The following is a 20291-nucleotide window of genomic DNA, read 5'->3' on the forward strand; positions in this document are numbered from 1 at the left end:
CCACTTGAGTTGGACTAATCCACTTACTATCTGAAATGGGATAGATCATCCCAGCATCTAAAAGCTTCATAACTTCATTACGAACAACTTCTTTCATAATTGGATTCAAACGACGTTGAGCGTCAATAGCAGGTTTTACTCCATCCTCCATCAAAATTTTGTGCATACAAATTGTAGGGCTGATCCCCTTAATGTCAGCTATAGTCCAGCCAATTGCATCTTGATGACTCTTTAAAATGCGCAACAATTTATCTTCTTCTGTTGATGATAAATCAACAGCTATAATAACTGGCAGCGAAGAATCTGCACCCAAATAAGCATATTCCAAGTGTTCTGGAAGCACCTTTAACTCCAGTTTAGTTGGCTGTACCTTAGAAGGTTGCAACAGCTTTTTGGGTTCCCCCAAACTCTCAAAAACGTGCCTCCAACGTGAGGGTTGAAAAGGAACACTTTCCAAAGCTGAAACATACTCAAAAACCTCTTCATCTACTGTATTTTTATTCTCAAACCCATGCAACACATTTAACAATGGATCAGATGTCAAACGTGGCATAATTTCAGCATGCAATAAGCTGTCCAGCATATCAACACGCATACAATCATGCACATCACCTGGCCTTTTGGTAGCTTCAAATAAACTGAACACAACAGATTGATCTTGCACTCTAAGTGTAAGTGTTCCAGCCTCTACATCAATTAATGTTCTAGCTATTGCCATGAAGGGATGTCCCAAAATAATTGGTGTTTGCATATCTTCATCCATATCCAAAATCACAAAATCTGCAGGAAGATAGAGATTCTCCACTTTAATAATTAGGTCTTCAATAATTCCCCTAGGATAAGCAACTGAACGGTCCGCTAGTTGTAGAATAACTGATGTAGGCTTGATTTCTCCTTGTTCCAGTCTCTGAAAAACAGAAAAAGGCATTAAATTAATACTAGCACCTAAATCAATTAAAGCACGTTTAAAATTAGAATTTCCAATTGAGCATGAAATTGTAAAACTCCATGGATCTTGTTTATTTGGGGGCAACTTATGTAGTAGAACAGCGCTGCCTTGTTCTGTAAGAATCACTTTCTCTAAATCAACGAGCTTCTTTTTCTTTGTGCAAACATCCTTTAAAAACTTGGCATAAGATGAAATGTTCTTGATGGCATCAATTAACGGCAGATTAATCTGAACCTTAGACAAAGTCTTCATAAAATCTGTCAATTGTTGATCTTTAACTTTAGGCTTCAACCTTTTGGGATAAGGCATAGGTGGCTCATACACACGATCCGCAACAATATTTGCACCATTTTCGGAACTGTTCAAGGACTGTTCAGAATTTTTCAAATTGGCAGATTTTTCAACATTCCCAGAATCTGTTTTTGGCTGCGAAGCCACCCGCGAATTTTGAACGCAATTTTCATCCCTGTTATCAAAAATTTTGCCGGAACGTAGAACTCTAACTGCCTTGCAATCTGCACCTCCCCTTGGATTTGGTTCGGTTTGGCTGGGAAATGTACTCGGTGCCCTTCCAGAAACCTGCAAAGCAATCTGCCCCATCTGTTTTTCCATGTTTTTCACTGTTGCCTGTAGATTTTGAATTTCTTGAGTGGTAGTATTTGCCAATTTTTCAATTGCAACCTCCCAAGCAACCTTAGGTGCAGCAGGTTGTTGTACCTGCTGTTGAAATTGAGGCCCAGTGTGCTGTTCCTTGTCCCACCTTAGATTAGGATGATCTCTCCAACCTGGGTTGTAGAAATTAGAATACGGGTCATATCGGGGGCGCTGGAAATTGTTAAATGCATTAACCTGCTCTGCTGTAAAATCTGGAGAAACATCTTTATGTGGGCAGCTCATAAAATCGTGAGTTATCAGTTGCAAATGCTGCAGGCAGCTTGTAAGGGCTGCTGTACAGCAACCTGGGAACTTGGTATTCTCTGTAATAACATGTCAAATTTTGCATCAAGCATTTTCTCCATTTTTTCAATTTGTGCTGTAACGTACGGAGAACCAGTAAACATCTCAAAAGCTGACCTAGATTGTGGCTGCTCAACTGCCCACTGCTGTGTATCTGCTGCCATTTTTTCAAATAACAAACAAGCCTCTCGTGCATTTTTGTCTTTGTACGAACCTCCGCATGAAGCGTTGACAAGAGTTTTTGTAGTCATATTCAACCCTCTGAAAAATATATGCATTTTATCAGTAGTGTTAATACCCGAATGTGGACATTTTCTAATCAACTCTTTAAACCGTTCCCACGCCTCATGAAACTCCTTATTTGGTTTTTGGGCAAAAGATAAATCTGAGTTCTCATGTCAAGAGTCTTAGAAGCCGGATAATACTTGTTTAAAAATTTTTCATTGAGTTGCGCCCAAGTACTAATGCTTCCAGATGGGAGTGTGAGGAGCCATCTCCTTGCTTGATCTTTTAGTGTGTATGGAAATAAACGCAGCTTAATAGATTCGGCTGAAAATCCCCTCACCAAAATGTTTTTGCACCCCATTAAAAATTCTGCAATGTGCATGTTAGGATCATCAGATGATAACCCATGAAATGTAGGTAGAATATTCAACATGTGCTGCTTTATTTCAAATGCAGACCCTTCCTCCACTGCCGGATAAGTAATGCAACTTGGTATATTTGTTGTATGGGTTGTCAGTGAATCTCACAGGGGCAGACCAGCTTCTGGAATTACAAATGCCATTTTATCTTTGTTGTGCAGGTCCCCAGAAAAGAATGATTGCAGAAAAGTCTCCTGCAGAGGACGAACCCTCTGCAAAGTTTGCTCCCAGCGTTTCCTCCTTAAATTCTGCTCAAGTTCTGGATCAAGTGGAATCAATTTCTGCACTGTTGAACGGGTGCTGACCATGCACAGATTTCTTAAATCTACACCGCTGTACTGTTGTAATCTGTAAAAATAAAATAAAAACGAAAATTAAATTTTTATTTTTTTTTATGTATGAACAACAATAACTAATTGAAAATCTGATTAGTAGGGATTATTTTAAATAATCCTCGGCAACGGCGCCATTTTCTCGAAAGTCCTATATTGAAAATACAATTCAAAGTATCAAAATTCTTCCAATATATTAACCAAAATATACTAAGATTAGGGTAAAATATATAAAAATCTACTCATCACCCGTTAAGAAAAATATATTTAAATCAATAAATAATGAAAATGAAAAACATAATTTGACCCAAAAAAATGTAAAATATAATACTAAATTAGTATATACATACCACATTGTCACATAAATATCACTTCAAAACATAAAATAAAATAAAATAAAAAAACATTAGTCTTTCAAGTTTATAGTCCCCAAAATAAGAGCCTAATGAAAAAATATTAGTGCATACTACAAAATACAAATATTCAAAGATATGCAAAATGAAGAGAGTTGCGTTTCAAGGTTGAGGAATCTTGCACGTTTTTTGACATGCAAAATGAAGAGAGTTGCGTTTCAAGGTTGAGGAACCTTGCACGTTTTTTGACAATAAAACCCTTCAATTTTCATCAATCACCAAGGGAAATGGTATTGGAACTTTAGCTTGATATATTATTTTCAAGAGTTATATTGATGATGTTTTCCCTAAAGGTTTTCCATAATCCATAAACTTTAGATCTAAATTTAACCGTTGATTATCGTTTATATTTACACTCCATTCTTCTCACCAAATTTTGTTTTTTTTTTTTGGATTTTCTTGTTTGAAAACATGATCTCTTAGAGGATGGAGGAAAATGAACAGTTCAAATTGTTGATATTATGTTCAGAGTTTTACCATTAGTGAAAATATAGTTTGAAGTTTATAAAGTCTCTAGAAATTATATAACACCAACTCATATTTTAGTTAACCGTAAATATCGGCATATCATATTTGACACACCCCAACCCGGGATGTCCACTAAGACTCCGAATCGAGTTGTGCTGGAGGGTGACGAAGCCATAAAGTATGATGATGTGGAAAAATGTGAATAAATTTAAACCTAGGAGTGCCTAAATACCAGAATGCGCTGGTGAGCAGGGATGAACTCACTTCACACGTGACGTTAAGGCATAAGCAAGTATAGTATATCTCATCATGTATTAGCGCTCATCACATATTGCATCACATATGCTAGCTTATCTCATATCTCATCATATGTGCTAGCTCATCACATATTTCATCATATATGCTAGCTCATCACATATCTCATCATATATGCTAGCTTATCACACATTTCATCATATATGCTAGCTCATCACATATTTCATCATATATGCTAGCTTATCACATATCTCATCATATATGCTAGTATATCTCATCATATATGTTAACTCATCACATATATCATCACATATGCTAGCTCATAAGTCGGAGTCACCTCTAGTGACCTGTACGACTTATCCATAGCTTAATAAGTATACCTGCACATGAGTCGAAACCACCTAAAGTGTACTGTATGACAAGACTGAGTGTAAATAAATACGCTCAAGTGCTACAATCACGTGAAGACTGTGCAAATAATCGCGGGTCACCTACAAGTCGGAACCACCTATAGTGGTCTGTACGACAGAACTGTGCACCTACCTTGGATCTAAGGTGAGCGTAAGGTGCGAGAGGTGAACATCACGTGAAAGACTGTGCCCTGGCCACGGGCGGGAGCACTAACACCGGGGTGCAGGTTTATGAGCTCTAATTGTATCTATTGTAATATATACGATTCATGGGCAACCTGTACAATAGTGTCGAAGTTGCCTATTATTGCAACCTACACAACAAGGTCGGAGTTGCCTAAACATACATGTAGTCATACAATAACCCTATCATTTAAACTAATACCATAAACTCACTTGAACTTACCTGGGTGTCCTGCGTTCACCTTTGCACTTCAAAGCGTTCATAATAATTGTGTGCAGGTAATATACATATAGATAAACCACGATGAAATCTGATACTCAACCATGTTATAGCATTTCCAATTATGTATATATATACATAAATAATGAGGCATAAAGATGCATAAACTATAACGCCCTACTCCCGAATTATTTATTTCAGGAATAATTATCGGTGACAAGCCCAACTAGACACTAGTTTAATTAGTTATCATTACTTACGCTTCCTTACTTCAAATTCTTGATTCTTTACACATTGATTTATGACTAACATTTAACTACCAAATCATAAGGTAAATCTCATATTTTCCAACAATGTCTCTCACATTGCTCAATTCCCTAAACAAGACTATTGTCTCAATTATTGTATGGTTGCATTTAACGTCTCGTTAGACTGCCTATGTACCCTAAACAGGGATCAAGCCATTCGTAGTTCACATTAGTACTTCAAAGCATTCATAGTAATCATAAGCAATAATCAATTTATAAACGTTTGTGGAATTATCAATCATATATATATAATACATACATATATTTATATACACACACACGATAGAATGGAAAAGATCCACTCACTTGGAGTATATGCTACAACTTCCTAGCACAACCATCGAGGTGTCCCGAACGATCGGCGCCTAGGACAATTATCAAACCACATCTTAGAATTCATATCAATAGATCATGTAATTTACGTAAAACACATCCCTAAAAACATTTTAGAGTGATTTAAGTCCCATTGATCAAAAGTCGATCGTCGGTCAACGATTGACGATAGGGTCCATAACCCTACGTAATTGAATTCGGAAGATCCGCTCCTCGGATTTCCGATCAGTAACTTCCAAAGATCCATATTATGCTTCTAAAACATCATCCTAAAATTTCATTATGATCCAATGGTTAGATCTCCGCCAATTGCCAAAACAAAGTGGCAGTTAACGTTTATTTTACGAACTAACAATTCCAATTCGGGAAGATCCGTATATCGGATTCCCGATCCGTCAATCCCTATGATTCTCAAATATTATGCACTATAACATATTAAAGTTTGGTGACGATCCCACGGTTGGATCGTCGTTTCATACTTTCACCAATTAACGCACTTTAATCAAACTAGGTTCACATAATCAAGTCATAACATATGGACATCAAATCTAAAATCAAGATATCAATTTAATGAAAAATGACATTGGTTGGCGGCCCACTGGCCACGCACCGTCGCCAATGGCCGCCCCGACTTATCGAAAAATCCAACTATTTCTAAAAATTCTCAAATTTCACAAAATAAAGATCTCAACGAGTGGAGCAACTTTCATACCTGTGACTAAGGCCAATTTGGCAGGGAAACACCTCAAATCACCACAAACCTGTCGGAACCCTATATGTGGGTGTTCTCCAATTCGTCCTCAAATCGCACCCGATGCTCCAAAACTTGTTTGGGCATTATTCCAGCCATCTAGGGAAGGATTCTGGTGGAGGTAATTGGATAAAATCATTTCAGATTTGGAGGATTGAAGACATGGGTTTGTCGCGCCCATGGGTGCGGTTTTCATCAATTCAAAGCCAAACTCCATAAATTTTGGGTTGTAATTGATAGAGGGAAAGTCATAGAGTATTTCCTAAGTGTTAATTTGGCATAAATCGCCGGAAAAACGAGTAGAAATTGGCCGGACTAACCCTGGCTGAACGGTTTGGGTGCCATAGGCACCGGTCTAAGAAGAAAGGGTTATTTTTTTTTTCCTCTCCTTGTTCCTCTTTCTAATTGGTCATTCCCTTTCCTACTTTCTCTCCTTTCTCTCCTCTTCTTCTCATCCCAGCGTCCCTTACTTTCTTCCATCCATCCTAGCCACATACATGGCTTGACACATATTTGCTCTAGAAATCTAGAGCCTTCTAATGAAGGCCAAATTTACAATAATTTCACTAACTTTAAACGTTAATAAGGGCTGGTTTGGTATTGCTGTGCTTTGAAAAAAAACTGCTATGAGAATAAGCGGCTGTGCTGTGAGAATAAGTGGTTGTGAAATAAATCAGCAGAGTGTTTGGTAAACTTTTTTGTAAAAGTGCTTTTGGAAAAAAAAAGCAGTCTGATAATGGGTCTTTTCATTAAAGGAGCACAGTAGCTCCGTGTGCTTTGAAAAAAAACCAGTTTTCCAAAGCTGCAAATAGTAGCTTCAGCTTTTTCCTTTAATTTCAGCTTATTCTCACAGCAGCTTCCAAAATAAGCCATTTTTTTTTTCAGTTTACCAAACACCTAAAACCCTCACAGCTTTTTTTCATGGGTGCTTTTTTTTTTAAGCACCTCACTCCCAAACCACTCCTAACTCTCTTGTTATAACTTCAAATTGCGCTTTGTTTGCGCCCACACGTTTGTAGGAACGAGTACTACGAAGATATGCTAAGAAAACAAACCTTACGCGACACAACACGACGGTCAACAAAGGTCAACACTTTGCCTCGAAGGGCATTCTTGTAAATTCACTTATTAAAATTATAAAAACCATAATTATTGGGGACAGGTTGTTACAATATCAACTATCTGAACCATTCATTTTTCTACCTCTGCTAAAAGATCACTTTTCAAAAAAGAAAATCTAAAAAATGAAATTCAATGAGTAGAATAAAGTGTAAACGATAATAGACAGTTAAATTTAAATCTAAGGTTTAGCTTAGAGTTGACTCTTTCACGAAGGTTGTAAAGCTTGTCATTACGAGTGATTGTATATTTTTTATTTTTTATTTTTTACATTTTCACACTTCTACAATAATTATTATTAATTTTGCACTCAAATAAAAAAAAAAAAAAAAACTATTCTTGAGATTTGGAGGGTTTTAAAAATATAAATGACCATGTAACCATTGCGAGGATGCAATCACGAGGGTTTATACATGCTTTCCCATTTTTTAGACTTATACATTAATGATTATGAATTTTATTTATTTTGAACCCCCTTAAAAATACTATTCATGAGGGTTTGTATGGTTTTAAAAATTCAAATGACAATATACCCATCCTTAAAGCGTAGAGGATACAATTATGAGTATTTGCATATCTTTTCACATTTTTCGTGTCACAGCCCGTTCCGAAATACTTTTATCGAAGGTATGAAAAGACTAGAATGCCCTTGGGTGTTGAGATGAGTTGTATGTGACATGCTTTTAGAAGTGGACCAATATAATTATTTTCCTAAGTTTTTAGGGCCAATGAGAACTAAACCTTGGTTAGTTGTGATTGGTTTGTAGATTGGACCACACACACACATCCACATTACTCTATCTCTCTCTTCCCTCCCGTGTTCTCTCTCTATCTCTCGGACTTTCTCTCTCCTTCTTCTTGTACGGACAAACACCAAGGACCTCTCAAACCTCACTGATCGAGGAAGAAAATGTGCAGTATGATTGTGTGGATGAAGTTTGGAGTGCTTCGTTTGAAAGTTTTGGATGTCAGGATCGTGTGGATGAAGTTTGGCCGGTTTTCTTGGAATTCTCCGGTGAGATTCCGTGACTTTTAGAACTTTAAATTAGTATGATTGTATTCTACAAGTTAAGAGCTTCATTTTGGTATAAAATAAGTGAAAAATGGTGCAAACCGAGTGAGAAATGGGCAGTTGCAGGTCTGCCCAGAATCCGGCACTGGTGACACAGTTCCGACGTCTGGAAGTTGAAGAAGATACGTGTGTGCCGCGCGTGAGGTCGTGCCCTCCTCGGCGCGTGAAGCCGCGTGAGCCATATAAATTTTTTTCTAAAAATATGACAATGTTCGTGAGGTTGTGTAGATCACTGTGGTATATTCATATACCCAAATTAAGCAATGTATGAGAAGTTATTAGCTAGTTTTGTATATGTGCTTTAAAATAACGTTTTTATAGTTAATTCGCATATAGGTGAGGCCTATCCCGAGGACGAGCGTATCCACGGGCGACTCGGGGGCTACCACCCTTCGACATACCAGTGAGTGGGCTTTTGTTTTCAGTATATACTTATATACTTGATATATTTCCCAGAAATGCATTTATAAGAAAAGTATGCTTTGAAATAATATGCCAAATGCTTTTATATTTTGAATATGCATTTCATGGTTGCATATATATATCAATGTGGTGCTGTGGAGGCACAGGTAAGTTCAGGTAAGTTATGTTTGGCTATATGAATCATCGATGATGTGATATGTGATTGAATAATGTTGAGCTCATAAAACTGCACCTAGGGTGATTGTGACTTTGCCAATGATATGAAATACATGCCTATTTATTTACGTCACCTCTCGCACTATATGCTCATATTGAATCCAACTTAAGTGCATAGTCTTGTCATACAGAGCTTATTCATGGTTTCGACTCGTAGGTGACTAGCGATTTATCGCTCGACTATTATGAGAGAATAGAGTTGAGCATAATTATATTTCACCCAATCTTGTCGTACAGACCTTTTTAGGGGTTCCAACTTATGTGCAGTATATTGCCCTATAGGTCATTGTAGTGACTCCGGCTAGATTGACTTTTGAGCTATGAATTCAGCCGTACAGACCACCTCAGGGATTCCGGCTAGCATATCATATTTCTATGAAATCATTCTTACTTGAATTGTTTATTTTGTTATATTTTGGCATAGCAAACATTTGAATATGATTATGTGAAGTATGAATTGAATTGTTATGATTATATATATATATATATATATATATTGTTGGAAATGTGCCCTAAAACCAATCATATGATGATACTTTACGGACATTTCGCATGTTAAACTAATCTAGTTTAACTATAAAGGGCAAAGATTATTGTTTGAGCCGTCTCATATAAATGTTATATGCTTAAACGATAAAGTCCAAGGAATATGTGATTGGGAAAATGCGATCTAAAGAAGTTAGATTCATGAGACCATTCTTTCGTAGACACATCCTAAACGTTCCTGATCATAGGATTGCCAATTGGGCATTGACAGTCCGTTAAGATCAGTACGTGCTGTATCTTCTCTCAGGGAGAGTGACTAGTCTCGAGTCATTGGTGTGTGTGACATCAAGACAAGTACGTAGGTGCTCAATAGAGAATGAGTTCACTGAACACGATCAACGAAGAGTTCTCATATTCATGTCACATGAGAACTCATGGTTGGGATAATGCAAAGTAGTCCTTTGACCTGAGGCATCGTCGTTGTCTTGTGGTTAAGTCCTTGATCTTTGATTATGTCAAACGTCATTCCATTGGAGTGTCCACGGCATCGTTGTGGTTAAGCCACTTAGCCATGGAGGCAAGTGAATGCGCAACAAGGGATCTCTAACCTTCAAACTGTTTGAGGGAGAATACTCTATGATATGATTTAGAATCTCTGGCCAGAGTATGAATGAGATTTAGGAATGCGTTCCAAATCACATTCAAGGTAATCATATAAGCACACGAATCACATTGGATAGTAGACATGAATAAATAAACTATCAAACCAAACAATGTGGTCAAGAGTATTGTATTAGAGAAAGACCGTATTGCATTTGTAATCCTAAACTGAATAGGTTCTCCACCTCTTCTGATTAGCTTGGGTAACCATGATATGCTGCTAGGTGTCACTCTTGGTTTGTGGAAGCCCTAAACGTGTATAATCACTAAAGGGAGAATTGAAAGTAAGTTTCAATTCACAATCGATTTGAAAGAGTTTGAATCGCCCACTGCCTCGCTAAAAGGAACCTAATGGATCGTACACCGTGTAAGGTGGAGATTGAAGAAACAATGGAGATGAGTAAGAATAATTAAATGGTTTAATTATTTATGGCAAGGATTAATTAATATGTTAATTAATCAAACGAATAAGTTCGTTAAAGACCTCGGGATAGTTTTGGACGTTTAGGCCCAATGGGCTTCGAACGTCAAGCCCATTGACTTAAGTTGTATGACAACTTAATTCACAAAAGCCCAAAAGCCCAAACAACACCCTAAGGCCGCCCATATGGTTAAGGGTAGTGAACTTGGACTTATTTACAAGTTTGCCACTCAAATGAATAAAGGTATAAATATGACTTTATAGCCAAAATTCATTAAGGGTTTTGTTTTGGAGAAAATTGGAGAGAACATGTCTCTCCATTTCTCTCTAAAGAGGCCGGCCCCTTGGAGGGTGCATCTAGCAATCCCACTACTCCAAGGTCACTCATTTCTTCTCCAATCTAACCTTGGTGAAGATACTTAGAGGTTCTCTATTTTGGGAACTTGGAGAATCCTATTCTTCCATCCAAATCCATAGATTTAATATGCAAGGAATGAAGGCCCTCTCTTTGGGTGATTAGCCTTTGCTTATGCAAAGAGGAATCTACAAAGGTATATTTCTCAACTCACTTTGATTTGAGTTGAGTCTTGGTTCACCAATCTACTAGGCTTTGAATTTCATGGTTAATGTTTTGTTTTTAAGTGCATGCAAGCATGATTCCGCCTTTAATTGTTAATTGCATGCTTATTGATGTTGCTTAAATGAACATGTTTTCACAAAATCTTCCTTCAAGTGGTATCAGAACCTAGGTCTAGTAGTTGGTGAATCCTTTTGGATTTTGTAGTTCATAGTTTGTGATTTAAAAGTTGTAATATGTTACAAGCTTTATTCTTGTTTCTTTGAATGTAAATTTTGTTAGAAAATTTGCCATCTCAAATGTTGTAGATGTAGTTCATATGAGCATGAATATTTGAGCTAAAATTTGGTGCCATGCTTTTGGGAATTTTCGGCCAAATCCATAGGGTGATTTTTTGGGTTCTTGTTTGACTTGTTAAAAGTGTTTTAAAGTGACTTTTGGAACCCCTATGTACCCTAGTTTGGTTATATGTTATTTCCCTAAAGTTTAAATGGTTTTGGGATGTTTTTGGATGAAAAATGTTCATGGAGCTCTTATGGGTTTTCATGGATGTTCTTCATTGTTCTTGACATTTTTGCCAAGAACAAAAAGGTTTGATGTTTTGATTCAAAGTTTTGGTTAATTTCATAAAGTCTTTGTTTTGTGTTGGTTGATGTGAATTTTCTATCAGCAAAACATTTATTTTGAAAGGTGATAGAAATTGTGATGGGTGTGTAAGACTTACACACCTTACACACCACATGCATGGTTTTATGATTCACAACAACCAAATTCCACTTGCAAGGCTTTATGACTTAGTTGAAAAAATTTCCAAATTTTGTGGCTTCAATTTTTTCCCTCCCTCTCTCCTAAAACCGGCCCTCCCTTAAGTGGGAGTACTTTTGGGGCTTTTATGCAATTACATAAAGTTTTGATACTTTTGTGTATTTGCACTTTGGCCCAAAAGTTTACGTTTTTACGTTTAGGTCCAAAAACGCTAAAGGACAAATTGTTTTGCTCCTTTAATGAAGTTTTTGCATTGTTTAAATTTTGGGTTCTAGTGTAATTACATGAAGTAGTGGACTTTTGTGTTCTTACAAAGTGACCCCAAAAGTTTATGTTTTTGCAATATTGCCCAAAGGTTGTGGTAATTGCATTTTGGCCCAAATTAGGTTGAGAACAAAATTGTTTTGTCTCTTTAAATGAGAATTGGATTTTCATTTCATTTAGCTCCATTTAAATCAATTTTATGGATACAAAAACCAAATGAAAATGTTGCATTCAATTTAATTAGTTAAAGTGTTAATTAATTAAAGGATGATTATGAACCTAAGCCTAATATAATTGAGCTATGTGAAAGGCCGTTTCAAATTTGTTTGAACCATGGGAATGTGTAGATTAGATTTTGGTTGTAATTTGATTTGATTAAATGTTGTAAAAGGGCATAAGCCCTTCTTTACTTTAAGGTAATTTGTTTTATACAAATGTTGTAATGAGCATAACCTCACCTTTACTTTGAAGTACTTCTTTCTTGCTTTATTTGATATGCATGAAAATGAAGTAGTTGGGTCCAACGCCCCTAAGACAACACGCCTTAATGTGATTAAACGCATAACTAAAATCAATCTCCATCCCTAGATCGAGATTCAACACAAGGCTCGTGTTGAATCTAAACAAAGGTTCATAGTCATCCTAAGGCCCTAAGGCAACTATATAGTCCATCAAATGAATGCAAAGGTTATGTTAGTAGTATCATATACTCTTGCTTTAAAAACCGTTTTATAAGCATAGTGGGAGTATTATATACAACTAAAACAATCAAATGGACCACTAGTTGTAATAGGACCAAAATTGTTTTAATAAAGATTAAAATGAATATTTATATGTGATGAGACCTAAAAACCCTCAACCAAACCATTATTAAGTTGATAAGTGTGAGAGTGCTTTGAACACTCTTTCGTGGCCTTCCACCGTGGTAGGCTCCGATCGTATGTGACTCGTACACCGGCTTCACCCTATAATGGGGGAGTACAAAGTGCGTGCTTACACTCAGGAGGAGTTCTATATACATACATGATGAAGTGAGGTAGGCAACGAGTTTAGCCAACATGATATAATTCTGAGGCTATGCTTGAACCCCTACACGAACTAGGCATGGTGGGAATGACTTAACTAAGTGCAATGACGCCAACATGATATAATTCTGTGGCATCATTCTCTAGAGGCCAAATTAGATGGGTACTTGCAAGAGATGCAAATGAGTAAGCGTACTCTCTCATTATTATTAATGCTAGCCAATATCATATCATTGTGAGGTGGGCTTGGTAGTAGTGAGTCTCCCATACCCTACTAAGAGTTTCATCCAAAACTCTCGAATTCCAATGAGGGATATGGAATTTGCCAAAAATAGTGGGTGGTGCTTTTTGATTTAAAGACCCGAATCAAATGGCTTAAAATCAATCAATTTATATTCGTTATGTATTTGTTTACCAATATATTTGCAAACGCTATCCCACACTTGACAAATAAAAGCCGAAAGCTTTAGTTTCCGGACTTGGTACTACAAAACCATAGATTGTCTTTAATGGCTTGTAAATGTACCTAAGTAGTCTCATCCTCACAATCTTCCTATTGATAATGTATCAGTAGAAGAATAATAATGTATCAGTAGAAGAATATGTTAGAAAATGTCTATCATAAAGAGGACAACACTTTTAATGTCATAATTCTTCAATTACAAATTGTTGTATGAAGAAATAGGAGTTGCTTTGAACAACCCTTAATCAATGCAAACATTAGTGCTTGTTTCTTTGTTACATGAACAAGGAACTTTAGAAGAAAGCACAAAGGCATGGACACTTAATGTGCCATGATTCTTCACTTACAAATTGTTGTATGAAGAAATGAGAGTTGCCTTGAACAACTCTTGAAAGTTTGTAATTATGTTTAGAACATAATGGTTGGTTGACAAAAATAGTCCATCAACATGGACTTATGATGATTTTGAATCATTGAGTGTTGAAGTGTTAAACCACTTAACGAGACGGAAACTAGGGAAGGACTTCACCTTTGTTTCCCTATCCTAATGGTTCACTAAGTTTATTGTAAACTATATAGTAACCAATATCCACACACTCTCCAAATTGTTTGATGTGTATAGCACAATTGAAATAAGTTTCAAGAGAGATAGTGGGAGTTTAGGGAACATGACTATTGTAGTCAAAGGTGAAAGTCAAATGAAGAAGATAAAATTAACTCCAAGGGAACAAACTTTCTTTATGAAAGGATGGACATTGGAAGGGGTATTTGCAAGAAATGTCTTGCAAGTGTCAAGAACACACCTTTCGAAGGTGTTGTAAATTGTTCTTGAATAAGTTCAAAACAGTTGGTTCTTCTACTTGAATGTTTGATTCCGTATTAGTAACTATATTTTACAATCGTTGTAAAAGTGTGACTAATAAAGAAGTAGAAGTTATATGAGAGAAGAAAAAGGTGCTTCACATTCGGAACGTGAATAAAATATAGATCTCTGCGAAAGCAGATAGTACTTACTTCCTCATATGAACTACCAAAGAAATTGGAAAAACCAAAGATAGTCTTTACATTCCAATTTTAAGGAACTTAATTCCGTCACTATAGTAGAGATGGATGAATGCTTTGTTTGACAAAACATTGTTCTTTATTAATCAATGATTGGATTATAGTAATCTAATTGATTGTCTCTATAGTAGAGATGATATGGTAGTGTTAACTGTTTAGAATATAATGATGCTTAAAACCCAAAAGGTTGCAAGGTAGTGACTAATCCCAACTAAGTTGTGATACCTCTAAGACATAAGTTACGAGTTGGTGAAAGATGGATGCTTTGGATTGTTAGATCCGGATCCAATACCTTCTTATTAAAATTGTATAGAGGCGAAATGTTCGAATCTTTATTCTTTTGGAAAGAAGAAAGAATCACAAAGTTGTTGAGGTTAATTCACTTAGATGTTAGTGGCACTTGTCCACAACATAATACTACTCATGTTGTATGACGTTCACCGAAGATCACTCTCGGTTGGACTATAGTTTATTTTGATTAAACACAAGTCCGAATACTTTGCAAAAGGTTTCAAAGAATTCAAGAAATGTAAGTTAATGAGTAAGACGTATAAAGCATTTACCTCCTTAGATTTGATCCAAGGAAAAGTAACACTTTAGATGAGTTTCCTTGAAAGATATCAAGGAAAGAAGCATCATAAGATAATGAATTTCTCCATTAGGAGAAGAACGAACTTGAATAAGATTTAGTTCGTTAGATGTTATCTATTACCCATATATAGGATATATACTTCTAAAAACAATATGATTGTAAATTAGAAGATCTTTCCAAAATTTTCATGACTCCATAAGATGTAGTTGGAAAGAAAGACAAATCTTAAGCATGTTAAGATTTGGGGTTGTGTGCTTATAAGCAATATTTGTTTGATAACAATCTTGTGGAATATCCTTAAATTAACTTTTGGATATCGCTTCTATAAACCAACTAACAAATGTTGTTTTGTTGGGTAGTTCATTGTAATCCTACAATGTGATTTGCCTAAGAGAACGAGAGATAGAACTCAAAGGATGGGTTCTTTGAGAGACAAGAAAGTAATCAACAAATATAACAACCTAGTTCCTATACCAAAGGCTCCAAGGTAGTCGAGAAGGATTTATAAACCATCTCAGTTGAATGGTTTGAACTTTATGACTATGTCATAGAGTTGCACCTCTTAATTCGAAAGAAATAAGAATGAAAATCCTTATGACTGCATTGAGTGTATATATGATATATACTCAAGGAAATGATAAAGTACCATTTGACCCGAAATAATGAAACCTTCATAAGCTAATTGGTAGCTTAAGGTGACTACAATCAAAGAGAATGGTTGACTTTGAAGAAACCATCTTTGAGATAGTCTAGGTTTCAATTAATTCGAAGATTGCTAGCTACAACTAAATTGTGATTCAATGTTTGGACATTATATGGGTTTCTGAAACCATTATTAAGATAGTCTTGATAATATATATGTCTAAAACTATGAATCACAAGACATATAAGTTGTAGAGATCCAACCATCATGAATCTTAGCAAGCTAGTGGGAGCTATAAGCATCTTATGAGAAAAAGGATCAAATCGTTTGATTTCTCATAAAGATGTAAATGAATCTTTTGTTTACTAGGTTTACAAAAGATTAGTGGGAGTTAATCATGTTCCTAAAATTTAAATATATATGATATATTAATTTTTGGAAATGAAATGAATACTTCTTCGTTAAAGTTATGACTTTAATACATTATATGAAGATAGAATGTATATGGGAGTTAATCATGTTCCTAAAATTTAAATATATATGATATATTAATTTTGGAAATGAAAAGAATACTTCTTCGTTAAAGTTATGACTTTAAAACATTATATGAAGATAAAATGTATATGGGCAGGAAAGTAGGATGTATGTGCCGAATAATGCAGAATGAAAGAAAAAAATTTTGGATGAAGCACATATTTCGGCATATGCGATGCATCCAGGAAGTACTAAGATGTATCATACCATTAGACCATTTTATTATTGGCCAGGTATGAAAAGAAAAATTGCCGAATATGTAAATGAAAAGAAAAATTGCCGAATATGTGAGTAGGTGTTCCATTTGCCAACAGGTTAAAGCTGAAAGAAAGAAGCCCTTTGGATTGATGCAACCACTTCCTGTTCCACAGTGGAAATGGGAAAATATTACTATGGATTTTGTGTACAAGCTCTCTCATACCCAGAATGGTTATGACGGCATTTGGGTGGTAGTTGATCGGCTTACGAAGTCAGCATATTTTATTCCAGTGAGGGAGAAGTATTCGTTAAGCCGATTAGCTAAGTTATTTATATTGCAGATTGTGAAGTATCATGGTGTGCCAGTTAATATCACCTCGGATTGGGTTCCCAGATTTACTTCCAAGTTCTGGATAGCATTCCAGGAAGCTCTTGGTTCAAGATTGCTTTATAGTACGGCATACCATCCTCAGACGGATAGACAATCTGAGAGGACCATTCAGACATTAGAGGATATGTTGAGATCTTCAGCGCTGCAGTTTGGAGATAATTGGCATGATTGTTTGGATTTGATAGAGTTCGCCTACAATAACAGTTATCATTCGAGTATTGGTACGGCACCCTTTGAGGCACTTTATGGGAAATCTTGTCATATGCCTATATGTTGGTCAGAGGCTGGCGAAAGAGTTTTAGTAGACCCTGAGATTGTGGACGTGACGACTCAAAATGTTCAGGTAATTAAGTCTAACCTGAAAGCGGCCCAAGATCGACAAAAGAGCTTAGCATACAAGCATGCCACTGATCGGAAGTAAGATGTAGGTGATTGGGTATTTCTGAAGTTATCACCTTGGAAAGGTGTTGTACGATTTGGAAAGAAAGGAAAGTCGAGTCCTAGGTACATTGGACCATATTTGATCACCGAGCGAGTCGGTGAGGTTGCTTACAGGCTTGAGTTGCCTCTAGAGTTGTCCAAGGTACATGATGTATTTCATGTTTCCATGCTTCGACATTATGTTTCAGATCATTCACATGTGATTCCCTCTCAACCCTTGGAAATCAATTCAGACTTGACTTATGATGAAGAGCCAATGACTCTATTGGATTGGAAGGATAAGGAACTAAGGAACAAGACCGTATGCTTGGTGAAAGTTTTATGGAAAAATCAATCAGTGGAAGAAGCTACTTGGGAGACAGAGGATCAGATGAGAGAGATGTATCCACGCTTATTTTATGATTATTAGTGGAAGTATTTGTTATGTATAATTTCGAGGACGAAATTTTATAAGGTGGGGAGATTGTCACAGCCCGTTCCGAAATACTTTTATCAAAGGTGTGAAAAGACTAGATTGCCCTTGGGCGTTGAGATGAATCGTATGTGACATGGTTTTAGAAGTGGACCAATATAATTATTTTCCTAAGTTTTTTGGGCCAATGAGAATTAAACCTTGGTTAGTTGTGATTGGTGTGTAGATTGGACCACACACACACATCCACATTACTCTATCTCTCTCTTCCCTCCCGTGTTCTCTCTCTATCTCATGGACTCTCTCTCTCCTTCTTCTTGTACGGACAAACACCAAGGACCTATCAAACCTCATTGATCGAGGAAGAAAATGGTACCATTGTGTTTGTGAAGCCCAGACGAGTCGATTGGTACCCATTTCAGGTAAGGATACCTTCGAAAACCCTAGTTTTTCATAACCCCCATTTGTGCACTGCTCATGCACATGTAATTATGGATGTTTTTGGGAATTTGAAGCTTGTAGGAAGCTTAGTGAGGTCCCAAGGAAGCTTGGAGTGCTTCGTTTAAAGGTTTTGGATGTCAGGATCGTGTGGACGAAGTTTGGCCAGTTTTCTTGGAATTCTCCGGTGAGATTCCGTGACTTTTAGAACTTTAAATTAGTATGATTGTGTTCTACAAGTTAAGAGCTTCATTTTGGTATAAAATATGTGAAAAATGGTTCAAAACCGAGTGAGAAATGGGCAGTTGCAGGTCTGCCCAGAATCCGTCACTGGTGACACAGTTCCGGCGTCTGGAAGTTGAAGAAGATGCGTGTGTGCTGCACGTGAGGCCGTGCCCTCCCCGGCGCGTGAGGCCGCGTGAGCCATATAAATTTTTTTCTAAAAATATGACAATGTTCGTGAGGTTGTGTAGATCACTGTGGTATATTCATATACCCAAATTAAGCAATGTATGAGAAGTTATTAGCTAGTTTTGTATATGTGCTTTAAAATAACGTTTTTATAGTTAATTCGCATATAGGTGAGGCCTATCCTGAGGACGAGCGTATCCATGGGCGACTCAGGGGCTACGACCTTTCGACATACCAGTGAGTGGGCTTTTGTTTTCAGTATATACTTATATACTTGATATATTTCCCAGAAATGCATTTATAAGGAAAGTATGCTTTGAAATAATATGCGAAATGCCTTTATATTTTGAATACGCATTTCATGGTTGCATATATATATATATATATATATATATATATATATATATATATATGTTTGGCTATGTGAATCATCGATGATGTGATATGTGATTGAATAATGTTGAGCTCATAAAACTGCACCTAGGGTGAATAATGTTGAGCTTATAAAACTGCACCTAGGGTGATTGTGATTTAGCCAGAGATATGAAGTACATGCCTGTTTATTTATGTCACCTCCCGCACTATATGCTCATATTGGATCCAACTTAAGTGCACAGTCTTGTCGTACAGACCTTATTCATGGTTCCGACTCGTAGGTGACTAGCGATTTATCGCCCGGCTATTATGAGAGAATAGAGTTGAGCATAATTATATTTCACCCAATCTTGTTGTACAAACCTTTTTAGGGGTTCCGACTTATGTGCAGTATATTGCCGTATAGGTCATTGTAGTGACTCCGGCTAGATTGACTTTTTAGCTATGAATTCAACCATACAGACCACCTCAGGGGTTCTGGCTAGCATATCATATTTCTATGAAATCATTCTTACCTGAATTGTTTTACTTTGTTATATTTTGGCATAGCATACATTTGAATATGTGAAGCATGAATTGAATTGATATGATTATATATATATATATTATGTATATGCTTATATCTTGATTCTGGGAAAAATTATACATGTTTTATAACAAGGGGTTAGTATATTGATAAATGAAATGATTTTGTAAAACATTTGTTTTTGCCCACTCACGTTTTCTGTTTTGCGTCCCTCTAGGTTTTAAGTAAGCTTACTGTTGGGGGCTTGAAGACGTCGATAGTTTTGACTTATCCAAATAATAGTAGAACAATCATGGTACTGCATAATTAGTACTTGTCCTACTGGACTACACCTAGACTTGTATGCTCTGATTAGGAGTGTTTATTGTTGTAACTAACTCCTATCACTTTCTATTTAGTAGTGCACTCTAGTAATTTGTTTTTTTTTTAATTATTCGTATAATTCTTATCATTATAGCTTTCGCACTGTGCACATGGCTACGTCACTCTCACATGACGGCCAAAACGCCTTGATCTCGGTCGGGGTGTGTCATTTCGCACTTGTAAATTAATTA

At 36.4% G+C, this 20291-nt stretch overlaps 1 non-coding gene across 1 annotated transcript; it reads left to right on the top strand.

Annotated features, from left to right (window-relative positions):
• The first annotated feature begins 2202 nt into the window (after window positions 1–2202).
• On the top strand, window positions 2203–2306 carry LOC126633637 (small nucleolar RNA R71). Its single transcript, XR_007627119.1, has one exon. It is a non-coding gene; the product is annotated as a small nucleolar RNA R71 (small nucleolar RNA).
• Window positions 2307–20291: the final 17985 nt, after the last annotated feature.

The sequence above is a fragment of the Malus sylvestris genome, chromosome 8 (genome assembly GCF_916048215.2).
Source record: "Malus sylvestris chromosome 8, drMalSylv7.2, whole genome shotgun sequence".
Classification (NCBI taxonomy): Eukaryota; Viridiplantae; Streptophyta; class Magnoliopsida; order Rosales; family Rosaceae; genus Malus; species Malus sylvestris.